The sequence below is a fragment of the Neopsephotus bourkii genome, unplaced genomic scaffold (assembly GCF_033783945.1).
Source record: "Neopsephotus bourkii isolate Nb327-2 ecotype Australia unplaced genomic scaffold, CSIRO-AGI_Nbou_v1 NB_53, whole genome shotgun sequence".
In the NCBI taxonomy this organism is placed as follows: Eukaryota; Metazoa; Chordata; class Aves; order Psittaciformes; family Psittacidae; genus Neopsephotus; species Neopsephotus bourkii.
In genome coordinates this window covers 13189128-13201210 of record NW_026900570.1, presented here as the reverse complement: position 1 = coordinate 13201210, position 12083 = coordinate 13189128, and the positions used below count along the sequence as shown (strand labels likewise).

General features: G+C 41.4%; 1 protein-coding gene across 4 annotated transcripts in view; it reads left to right on the top strand.

Annotated features, from left to right (window-relative positions):
* Positions 1-12083, top strand: part of KIAA1217 (KIAA1217 ortholog) — a 371859-nt gene that overhangs the window by 123539 nt on the left and 236237 nt on the right. The window lies entirely within an intron of this gene.

The following is a 12083-nucleotide window of genomic DNA, read 5'->3' as shown; positions in this document are numbered from 1 at the left end:
TTAGCTAGGCTTCCTACACTCTCTCCCCGCAGCATTTTTGTGCTTACGCTGGGCCATAGTCTGGGTGGGCAAAACAACAGTGGGTGGTGGTTAATGCTGCACTCTTCCTGAAGGCTAGTGGCAGGATGGTCCCAGTGGGATCCAGGTGGGACTTGTTGTGTTTTACTGGTCCACCAGGTACCTAGAGGAGGTGACAGAGAGCACCCTCATTGAGTTTGGAAAGGATACCTAGCTGGGAGAACCTTAGGGACAGAACTGCCATCCAGAGAGACTAGAACAGGCCAGAGGGATGCGCCCAAGAGGAGCCTCATGAGATTCCGCAGTGATAGCCACCAAGTCCTGCCGCTGGAAGGGGTGACACCCCCCCCCCCCCAGAACCCAAGGCCATGGTGACAGCAAGGGATAGCAGTACTCTAGGTCCCATGGAAAGGGCACAACCCCACAGCTGAGAAGGGGAATCAGTGCCTTCTACTTAGCACTCATTAAACCTTGTTGACACTATACAGTTTTGGGCCTTCCAGCACAGCAAACACACCCATAAACAAGAGGGCCACCGAGATGGTAGGGGCTAGAACAGTTGCCCTGGGTGGAAAGGGTGCAGAAGTGGGTCTGGCTTAGCAAGAGGAGGTGCAGACTGGGGGCACCATGCAGCAGCCTTTCAGGTCACAGCGAGGAGGTGACTGCTGCTTGCAACAGTACATGGTGAGCAACCGAGAGACAACAGACAGAAACTGAAATGAGGATGGTTCCAAACGGATATAAGGAAAACTTTGTTCACTTCAAGGCGGCTGATGCAGCCGCAGAGGTTTCCCTGGGAGCTTGTGCGTGCTTCATCTGTGGAGGTTTCCAAGGCCTGAGCAAGCTGATCAGACTTCACAGCTGCCCTGCTCTCAGCAGGAGGTTTTTCTAGGTGAAGGATTTCCTGTAACTCTAGTCAGTGCTCTGCTCTTCAGTGGGCATTCATCTTCATTTCTTCTCCTCTGTGTTTTTAGCATCCCAGGTTCTTGCAAGTTCTCCTGCGTAACTGCCACCCATGTCCCAAACCCTTTGCAGCTGGGATGGGGAGAGGTTGGCTGCATGTTTCCAGTGCAAGCATTCGTGAATAATCTCCACATATCTTTCACAGTTCACGATCCTTTTTGTAAGAGTCCAAGTGGTGTTATGTGTTATCTTAAAAGTTACTTCAAAGCTTTAAAGTGTACATAGAGTCAATTTAAAGGAAGAGTCCTGGGGTATATTCTTAGCGTTGATTGATGTGTTGCTGTGATACAGCAATGGCAAAACTGGCTAAACATGAATAACTTCCCCAAAACAAAGAATATATCTAACATGGGACATTGCCAACCCTGGTACCATCAAAGACTTGCTGTTGCTTTTTACTAAGCTTGAAGTTAATGAAAAGTTAATGAGTTGTAATTAAGTACTGAAGGAATTGAAGATTCTTTATCAAAGTTCCCAGATTCTGCTTGGTGAATAACAGTAATTGATAAATGCAAATGTATTGATTTATCTTTTCTCCTAATTGCTATTCTGTGTATGGGATGGGCATTTTTTCCCCTAAATTAATAAAAGCTATCTTTTGAGAGTTTAATTAACTGTTCTTTGAATTGTTCACTCTGCTAAAATCAAACTTCTGTGACAATTATACAACTTTAAAAAAATGCCTTCTGTGTAATACAAACTACAGAGGCATACATTGACTTTGCAACCTACTATTAGCTTGCAAATGGAAAGACTTATGGCTGGAAAAAGCCAGCTGCACCTGTTGTTTTTGCTGAACAAATCACCCTGAAGTACACCATCACTCCAGCCTGCCACTCTGTCATTGTATTGCTAGGAAAGTTTTTCCTCATCAGTAGTGTATATTTTCCAGAAACGGGTAAAACGATGCAGTTCCCTGAAGTCTAACTGGTATATTTATGATTTTAATAGGGTTTGATGGACCATGGGTAAAATAACACACTTTGATTCATCAATAATATTAGCTATAAAGAAAAATGTCTCAAATAAGGTTTCAGATTGTTGGTTGGGGTTTTTCTTTTACCTCTCACAGAGCCAGGCTGAGATTTGTGCTTTGCAGATTTTCTGTGTCCGTTAGAACCATGCTGAAATTTGACCTTTTTCTGTGTCCATTAGAACCATGCTGAAATTTGACCTTTTTTTTTTTTTTTTTTTTCATAGTAACCAAAATAAAAAGATTATGAAATTATAAACTTTCTGGAAATAATGGATGTTAATTACAACTGTGGTTGAGGAGGCTTTGGGGATAACATTTGTTGGTTGACAGCATAATTTTAAGTGAATTTTGTGCTGACCTGGAATGGTCCTGAGGGTTGTTCATGATTGCAGTCTATCAGGGATAGAGGGGTGAAAGGGTCCTCTTCGTTAACACTGTTAGGCGTTTGGAAAGGAGAAAAGTTTTGAGCTGCTCCACGAGCAAAATGCCCAGGACAACTCCTTGCAATCCTGACAGTGTGCTAATGGACATCTCTCTTGCATTTCCAGAGTCCTTTTCTGTAGCAATATCGTATATTCTCTCCTACTTGAAAATATAGAATCATAGAATAGTTAGGGTTGGAAAGGACCTTAAGGTTATCAAGTTCCAAACCCCCTGCCATGGGCAGGGACACCTCACTCTAAACCATATCACCCAAGGCCTCGTCCAACCTGGCCTTGAGCACTGCCAGGGATGGAGCATTCACAACCTCCCTGGGCAACCCATTCCAGTGCCTCACCACCCTAACAGGAAAGAATTTCCTCCTTATATCCAATCTAAACTTCCCCTGTTTAAGTTTTAACCCATTACCCCTTGTCCTGTCACTGCAGCCCCTAATGAAGTGTCCATCCCCAGCATCCCTATATGCCCCCTTCAGATACTGGAAGGCTGCTATGAGGTCTCCATGCAGCCTTGCCTTCTCCATGCTGAACAGCCCCAACTTTCTCAGCCTGTCTTCATATGGGAGGTGCTCCAGTCCCCTGATCATTCTTGTGGGCCTCGTCTGGACTTGTTCCAACAGATCCATGTCCTTTTTATGTTGAGGACACCAGAACTGCACACAATACTCCAAGTGAGGTCTCACGAGAGCAGAGTAGAGGGGCAGGATCAACTCCTTTGACCTGCTGGTCACACTCCTTTTGATGCAGCCCAGGATACGGTAGGCTTTCTGGGCTGCAAGCGCACACTGCCGGCTCATGTTCATTTTCTCATTGACCAACACCCCCAAGTCCTTCTCTGCAGGGCTGCTCTGCATCTCTTCTCTGCCCAACCTGTAGCTGTGCCTGGGATTGCTCCGACCCAGGTGTAGGACCTTGCACTTGGCATGGTTAAATTTCATAAGGCTGGCATCAGCCCATCTCACAAGCGTGTCAAGGTCCCTCTGGATGGCATTCCTTCCCTCCAGCGTATGAACCGAACCACACACTTGGTGTCATTGGCAAACTTGCTGAGGGCGCACTCAATCCCACTGTCCATGTCAGCAACGAAGATGTTAAACAAGACCGGTCCCAACACCGAACCCTGAGGGACACCACTTGTTACTGTTCTCCAGCTGGACATGGAGTCATTGACCACAGCTCTTTGTGTGCTGCCATCCAGCCAGTTCTTTATCCACTGAGTGGTGCATTCATCAAATATGCCTAAGTTGTGCAACCATGATAACTGGCAGAATTTCCCCCCTCTTTCTTTTATTCTGACTTTTGCCTTCTTTGCTTCTTTACCCTTTTCTCTGCCCAGATCGCCTCTTTGTCACCAGCAGCTTCCCAGACTATCCCAGGGACTGCTCTGCACAGATACCCATCAGGCTTCCTTACCATCACATTATATGTATATATATAATGATATAAGGAGGAAATTCTTTCCTGTTAGGGTGGTGAGGCACTGGAATAGGTTACCCAGGGAGGTTGTGAATGCTCTATCCCTGGCAGTGTTCAAGGCCAGGTTGGATGAGGCCTTGGGTGATATGGTTTAGAGCGAGGTGTCCCTGCCCATGGCAGGGGGGTTGGAACTTGATGATCTTAAGGTCCTTTCCAACCCTAACTGTTCTATGATTCTATGATTCACGTGCGCCTGGTGGGTGACATCACCCTGCAAAGTGCAAGGCTTCCTTTTGATGGGCTCTGTAGTGTATTTAGCACAGTAAAACTTGATGCCCAGTCAAATAAATGGAAAGAGCAATCAAAGGAGCAACTCCAACTGCGAATCTGGTGGCTGAGATAGAGATGGGACCAAGGCTGATGTGTGGTATAACAGCTACTGCCATAATGTACTTGGAAAGTGTAGGATTAAAACCTGAATCTTGACCAGACTCTTGTTATGTGGTTAGGCTATGCCAAAATAAAATTACCTGTACAATAATGTTTGAGTGTAGAACCCTAAATGGATGGATTTAATCACTAGAATGAAATTGGTGTTTCTAAAGGCTAAGTGACCGTGATCTTATTAGCTAAAGAACAGAGATAGTTGCTGCTAGTGGAAAAAGATGGCTAATTTGTTTACGCTGTTGAAACTTGTTGGGAAGCTTGAAAGGAAAAGTTTAGGCAGAAAATGTTCCAAACCATTGTCAATTAAAAAAATCCTTTTTTTTCTGTCGTTTTATAACATTGCTTTCAAAATTATTAAGATGTGTGTCATACAACCTTGGCAAGTGATTGAGAATGGATTATTTTATTTAGTTGAAGACATCACCATATGTGAAAGGTATATTCAGGTCTCATCTTTAGGCCTGGAAGGGTTACTTGCTTGAAGCTAGCTTTGTGGTCATTGCCTCCATTTTTGTTGTGTTCAATGTCTGTTAGCATTGCAGAGTTGTTATGTGTAAAGAAGAAGGCAATAGTTTTCTTTAGTTTTGTGCATTATCTGGAAACTATTTTAATTCCCAGTTGCAAAACTTGATGTGGGAGTAAATAATTTACAAACTGGTCTTTAAAGGCCAGTAGAGATGGAAAAAGATCAATTTAATTCGAATGTTAAATATGGAAGTTACTCAGATCCTTCTCTTTTGAAGGAGTCTTGAGCTGAAAAAAACTGATTTTCTTGACCCAAGTTATTCCAGACTTTCTCCAATACAGGCCATTTCACTGAAAGGCATTTTAAAGACTATTAAAATGAGGGACGTCAGGAAGGGTTGCTGTCAGAATTTACAACATTAATTTTTAATAACTTCTGAATTATTCTGTTTATGGTTCATATAATAACATGGTAGACTTGGTGGTTGTATTTCAGTGCAGGGAATTCAGGTCAGACTTGCTAGCAGCTCAGTAGGGCTTACTGGAGGGGAGTTACCATCCTCCTTCCCATTCTTTTCACCTATTTTCTTTCTGTTTCTGTTGTTTTATATGTGTTTTTTGAGTACATGTGTCTGTCGTTCTTTATATAGTAGTCCTTATAGCATCGTTTTTATTTTGACACTTTAAGATCAATCAAGAACGTATTGAAGTTAAATTCTTATTTTCTGTCATTAACTCATCGGTACAAATGAAACAACTTCGCACTGAAACTGTACGTTTTAAGCTCTTTTAGTCATTACAGCTAACCAATATAGCATCAAGAGGAGCCAGATCACAAAACACTGGTTGGTAGAGTGTAGTAAATAATCTGCTTTTTTGGGATATAAAGTATGCACTCAGAGCATCATTTACCAATTTCCTTCATGGTCCTAGGCAGAAATGCTAGTCATGCAGTGTCCTCTTTATTTTAACTTATGTTAACCTGTCTTCACAAATGGCCATTGAGCTTTTTTTCAAAGGAGATTTTATGTTTATGTATTATACTTGGCATGGTCACTAGTTTAGTTTTCTATTCAGAAAATAGTTTGAGGTTGTAATAGCGTACTTCATAGGCCCTTAAGCTTTAATGGTAGTAGTATTGGTTCTTCAAGGTTTTTCTTGTCTGGAAAGACTACTTTCAGCTTTCTTTGCTTCATTGCCATCCACTGTTTTCTGTGGTTTGATGACTGTTTTGGATTTTCCCTTTATGTTCCTGAAGAGCAATACCTAATGATGGATGCTGGAAGAGCCATTAGGGTAACCTGGACACCACCCCAAGTATATGCCAGAAATAAAGAAAACAGCAGTTGCTGCATTCCTAAAGCATGCTCTGTGCCGCAGCCTTTTCAGACTTCAGTGCTAGTAATTGGGACCATTTGTTGGCACTTATGTAAATAAGGTAATGAATCATCAAATATGAAAAGCAGAATATTAAGTCATCTGCATAAAATCTCCAGATTTCAGAACATTTAGTCTCTACAAGTATGGGTAGATTGAAACCAAGAAATATCTTTCCAGATGGCTTGAGCACGTGAGGATGCACTGCATGGGATTTTTAAGGGAGTAATGGTAAACTCAAATTACCTGAGCTATCATATATAGCTGTATAAACACAAAGAAATTGTTTTGCAGAATTCTTTATTGTTGTTTTAACAAACATGTTAATCTCTCCAGAGTTGCTCAGACAGCAGCTGACTGTAGACAATTGGCTCAAATCTATGCAGTCAGCATTATGGGGCACTTGTTATGGTGCGGTAAGGACGGGAAGCGACAGAAGGGATCGATTTCAACACCACTCGCAATTTTGACAGAGAACCTTGTGCATCATGTATGTTATACTGACTTAAATAACACTGTGCAAAAAGTGAAGCTTGCATGATGATACACGGGACTTAAAGAAAAAAGCCTTTTGTCTGTGGTGGTCAAAAACACATGCAAAAATACAGCTGTCAAATTTTCTTGCTTTGTCTCTTCCCAAACACTGAAAAAGCACAAAAATCACAGAAAACCAATCAGAATAATTTCTTGAAATACTCATTAATGGGTCTCTGAAAAAAATTTAATCTCACAAATAGATAAACACATTTTTGTTTTGCTGTTGGCTAAACCATCACTTTCAGTGCTGCCCAAGAAAAAGACACTGGACTGGTACTACACTCTTTTTCTGTGCTTGTTCTCAGTTTAGATAGTGACTCTGGCTAATTATCTTTGCCCCCTTTTTTTTTTTTTTTTTTTTAAATCTCAAAATGAATTCTGTTCTGAGTTGTTATTGTAGTATCTGGTTATAAAGAGTGTTTTGTTTCTGCTTATTTGCCATCTGATTTTCATAGAGTTCTGGAGATTTTTCTTTACATCCAAGATCTGTGGCGGAAAAAAAATGTGATAGTCTAGCAAAGACTGCTAGCTATGGCTGCCCCAGACAGCTATTCCTCCTCACCACCATCTTCAGAGAATGACCTTTATCTTCCAATTGTTCTCTTTTTTCTTTGCAATTTGGCTCCTCAGTAGAAAAGCATCAACTGCAGCACCCATTCAGCAGCGTTATTATGGGACTTCACTGGATGAGCAATGGTTAAAATTCTTCATGTGGGATATGAGTGGGTTACCTTCACACCCAAAGGTTGCCCTCCTTTCAGTTACTTCTTTTACTTACTTTTTTTTTTTTTTTCATGTGACCACAGAATCATAGAATAGTTAGGGTTGGAAAGGACCTTAACATCATCACTTTCCAACCCCCCTGCCATGGGCAGGGACACCTCACACTAAACCATGTCACCCAAGGCTCTATCCAACCTGGACTTGAACACCACCAGGGATGGAGCATTCACAACTTCCCTGGGCAACCCATTCCAGTGCCTCACCACCCTTACAGTAAAGAACTTCCTCCTTATATCCAGTCTAAACTTCCTCTAAGTTTGAACCCATTATCCCTTGTCCTATCACTACAGTCCCTAATGAAGAGTCCCTCCCCAGCATCCCTATAGCCCCCCTTCAGATACTGGAAGGCTGCTATGAAGTCTCCATGCAGCCTTCTCTTCTCCGGGCTGAACAGCCCCAACTTGCTCAACCTGTCTTCATATGGGAGGTGCTCCAGGCCCCTCATCATCCTCGTGGCCCTCCTCTGGACTTGTTCCAACAGTTGCATGTTCTTTTTATGTTGAGGACACCAGAACTGTAAACAAGTGAGGTCTCACGAGAGCAGAATAAAGGGGCAGGATCAACTCCTTCGACCTGCTGCTCATGCTCCTTTTGATGCAGCCCAGGATACAGTTGGCTTTCTGGGCTGCGAGCGCACACTGAAGCCGGCTCATGTTCAGTTTCCCATCTACCAACACCCTCAAGTCCTTCTCCGCAGGGCTGCTCTGAATCTCTTCTCTGCCCAGCCTGTAGCTGTGCCTGGGGTTGCTGCAACCCAGGTGTAGGACTTCATGATGTAGGACTATCCTGATGTAGAACTAAAGGATAAAAGAGGAATATTGAATCAATGAAAATGGCTTGTTTGCACATTGCCCATATGGGCAGGATTCTGTCAGTCAAGGACTGCATTTGTCTCCTTGTATATCTAGTCTATTCTTGCTTCCTACCTATTTCCTCTTCATTCCAAGATTTCACTCAAACCATTGTATGAGCTCATTTTCTGTAATGCATATTTTGTCTTCTGTAAAACTTTAAGCTCTCCATGTTGTATTTAGTTAGATTGTTAGAGCTCTTTAAAAGGTTATTCTTCTATTAAGAGCTGGTCATTTGAAAAAGATGATACAAAAACCTAGAGAAGGCTGCAGTGATGCTGAAACAAATTAGCAACTAACATTTTCTCCAGAGTAAAATGTCAGTGTAGTGTTTCATGTTGTTTCTCTCCCTCTCCATTTCATAGTGGCATTAAAGACTAAGCCAGACATAGTTTCACTTCAATAATTTCAGAAGAAATTTTGAAACTTGGACACTTTTTCATCAAAAAGCTACAGATGCTGTAAATTTTAAAAAATCATCTTTAAAATGTTTACGAATCTAATGTGAAATAGCTGCAGATGTGAAAGGCAGTTTTCATATATTATATAACAATGAAATAATAATGGAAATGATCTGCTGTGTTTTACCGCTAAGGGGAATTCCTTTAAGAACGTATTAATCCTAAATTCTTATTGGGTTTGATTAAAACATCGGCAGAAGTAGAACAACTTTGAACCAAGACTGTATAAATTCTACCTCTTTTAGTCGTTACAGCCAACCAGTATAGCACTAAGAATAGCCAAATCACAGAACACTGGTAGTGTTTAGTAATAATTTACATATGGAACAAATCACTGTATTTTGTATTCTTCCGTGAATGGTTGATTTACAGAAAAATGTAATGTAAAAAAGGCATTTTTTTTTTTGCAGTATGAGTTGCATGGGCAGCTGCTCACAGCTTATTTCTCCTTCTGGAATTGCTTAGCGATTAGCATCATCTCATCAGGATGATGTACCAAGCCTGCCTTTACAGTTGGCACTAATTGGAAAGCTCAGCAACAATCTCAGCAAACAGTTCCATGTTACTGGCTGCGTTTGCATGCAATGTCCCATTCCTTTGTTCTTCTGCACCATCCATCCATGGGTAGATGTAGTTGCATGTGTGAAGGTATATTTAGGGTCCTATAATTCTTCAGGTGGGGAAGGGAACCAAGTGTAGTCATCAAAAAAAGCCCTGAGGACAGAGCACCACCAGATGAAGGACAGTAGTGCTATAACTATATTGCTTCAGAAAAACCGTAACCATGGTATAGTTCAATATGGGTAAACACTTTATTAAGTAGGCCACGGACCTGTGGTCTCAGGCAAATTCCAGACTTCGAAGGTCTTGAATCAAAGCCAAATATAAGATGCAGAAATAAAAGGATAATAAAGAAAATTCATTCTGCCCTTACTGATGCTATTTCTGGTTTGGGGGCAGAATAAGGTGTTCAGGTTCCACAGCTGTAAAGTCTTCTACCTTTAAGAAAGGTTTTGCTATGGTTTAATTTTCTGAAACTTGAAGAAAAAAGAATTAAACTAGACCTGAAGGGTTTTTTTCTGATTTTGTCTTTTTTTTTAGTCTTGGAGCTGAGATTAAATTTTTATGGCTGAGCAGTAAATCTCTGGAACAGGGTTTCCTAAAGCAGAGACAACTCTGCTTTAATTATAGCATCTGCTAGGCAGCTATTATATTACAGCAGGACCCTTAACAGACTTTTCTTTTTAAGACCTTATTAAAGACTAACAGGACTTGCCATAATTACAGCTTGCTTTCTGTTGGGGGTTTTACCTGTCATTGAATGACTGACTAGTTTCCTTTTGCGTGGTTTATTTTCCAGGAAGAATGTTTTTAGGTTTGTGTGAAATGTTTTAAAATGGATCTCAATACATCAAACGTGAAGCACCTTCGGTATTATGCAGCTATTTCAGAAATCATATATGGAAAAATAAAACACTGGCACATTGTTCTAAGAAAGCTTTAACATCTGCAAAATTAACTTGTCACTAATTTTACATGCTTCAGTTACCAGAAAATCTACCTCTCTGAAGCACTAAACTTTTTTTTTATCCCATTACATACCTATCTATGACTTGCATCTGAAATTGTTTCATCACTGATCTTGTTCTTTTGGTGCCTATACATTCATTTTTCATTTCATGCTGAAAACGTTGCACCATCTGGTTGCGTGCTTAATTTTGTTAAGAGAAGACTTCATTAATTTACAATTTTAAGTCCTGCACCTGTAACTTTCATTTACTGGTGTAATAGTTTTTGCTTCTCAATATTTTAGAAACAGTTTGCTGGAGTGGAAATATTTGTATATACGTGCCTTTCTCTCTTTAGATAGTTGCAAACCAAAATGTGGGGGAGGGTTTGGTGAGTCTGAGAAAACACCCCATCCTAAACCATATGGCATCAACTACCAATTTTTCCCATCTTGCGTGTGAAGGATCCTCTCCCCTGCCCAGCTCTTTATGTGTGAATGTAAACTAGAACTTCATGGGTGCCCAAAAAAGGAAATTTCAAACTTTGCAAATGCTTTGTTTGGATTAATAACATCTCCAGTCATGCTTCTTTTATCCCAGGGGGCACAAACGTTACTTAATAGCGGTGTGATAACCTATCTAATATGCTGTGGTAAAAATGCCTTCTGTTAGCTAAATCTTAACAAATTCTTGTTGTCATATTTCAGCAGTAATTTATTTTCTAGGTAGGAAAGAGGAGTCTAGTTTTGAAACTAATAGAGCATTGATTTAAACAGTGGAAAGTGCATGGCATTCTAAAAATACTACTTGTTTACATATATGTGATTCTTCAAAAGCATAGACTGCACTGTTGGTAGCTTAATATTAACTTCTGCTGTGTGAGGCAGTGACAGAGTTTATTCAGTGACCCAAAGCACTAGAAAACTTCCCACAGCACTTCACAAAACCTGACAAACAGAACTGCTTTTTTCTTAATGGTATGTTACATCAATATGATGTCTCTACCTAGCTGAAGCTGGCTATCTGGAATCTAAGGGAAAAGGGGTTGTGTTTGTTTCGGGCTTTTGGTTTGTTGTTATTTTGTTTTATGGGTTTATTTTCAGCATTTCAGAAGAGTACCTTGGGGCTTCAGAAAGCCTGAGAGCTGATGAAAGACTTACTGCCTGTGGAGCTTCATTAGGAACCTGTGGTGGAGGTGGCAGGCTGGCAGGGAGGGACCTGCTCTGCAGCTGAGCAAGGACAGCCCAGGGCTTCAGGGGAGTTGGGGTGGGGAGAGGACCCCTGTAGTTGGGGTGCAGGAGGTGGGGAGCTGACAGCAACCCTGGGCACTGTGCTCTCATGCTATTTCATCCCATGGGTGATTTACTCTATCTACGTCCAGTCAGAAACACAATCGGCTAAGCAACCTGGGTGGGGTTTTTTGGGTTCTTTTGAGAGGTTCAGTGCTCATAGAGGGAATCACCAGCTTCACATCTCAGAGCCTTTAACATAAACAAAGATGACATTTTGGGGAACACTGTGCCACAGAATGCAAGAGGCTAAAAGGGAGTAGTGACCAGAAAGGAAGCAAATCCTCCCAGAAACAGCAATCAGGCATGGGATAGTTTAATTGCTGGGACTTTGGAGAAAAAAGGTTGGGCATCTCCTGTTGGACAGAGTTAAAGATAGTTAAGCTTCCAGATTATAAATAGGCTCTGAGTATATTTGATAATACAGAACCACAGAAAAGTTGGGGTGGGAAGGTTCTTCTGGAGATCACTTAGTCCAACCCCCAGCTCATGCAGGCTCAGCTACAACAGGCTGGTCAGGGTCATGCCTGGTTGAGTATTGATTATCTCCAA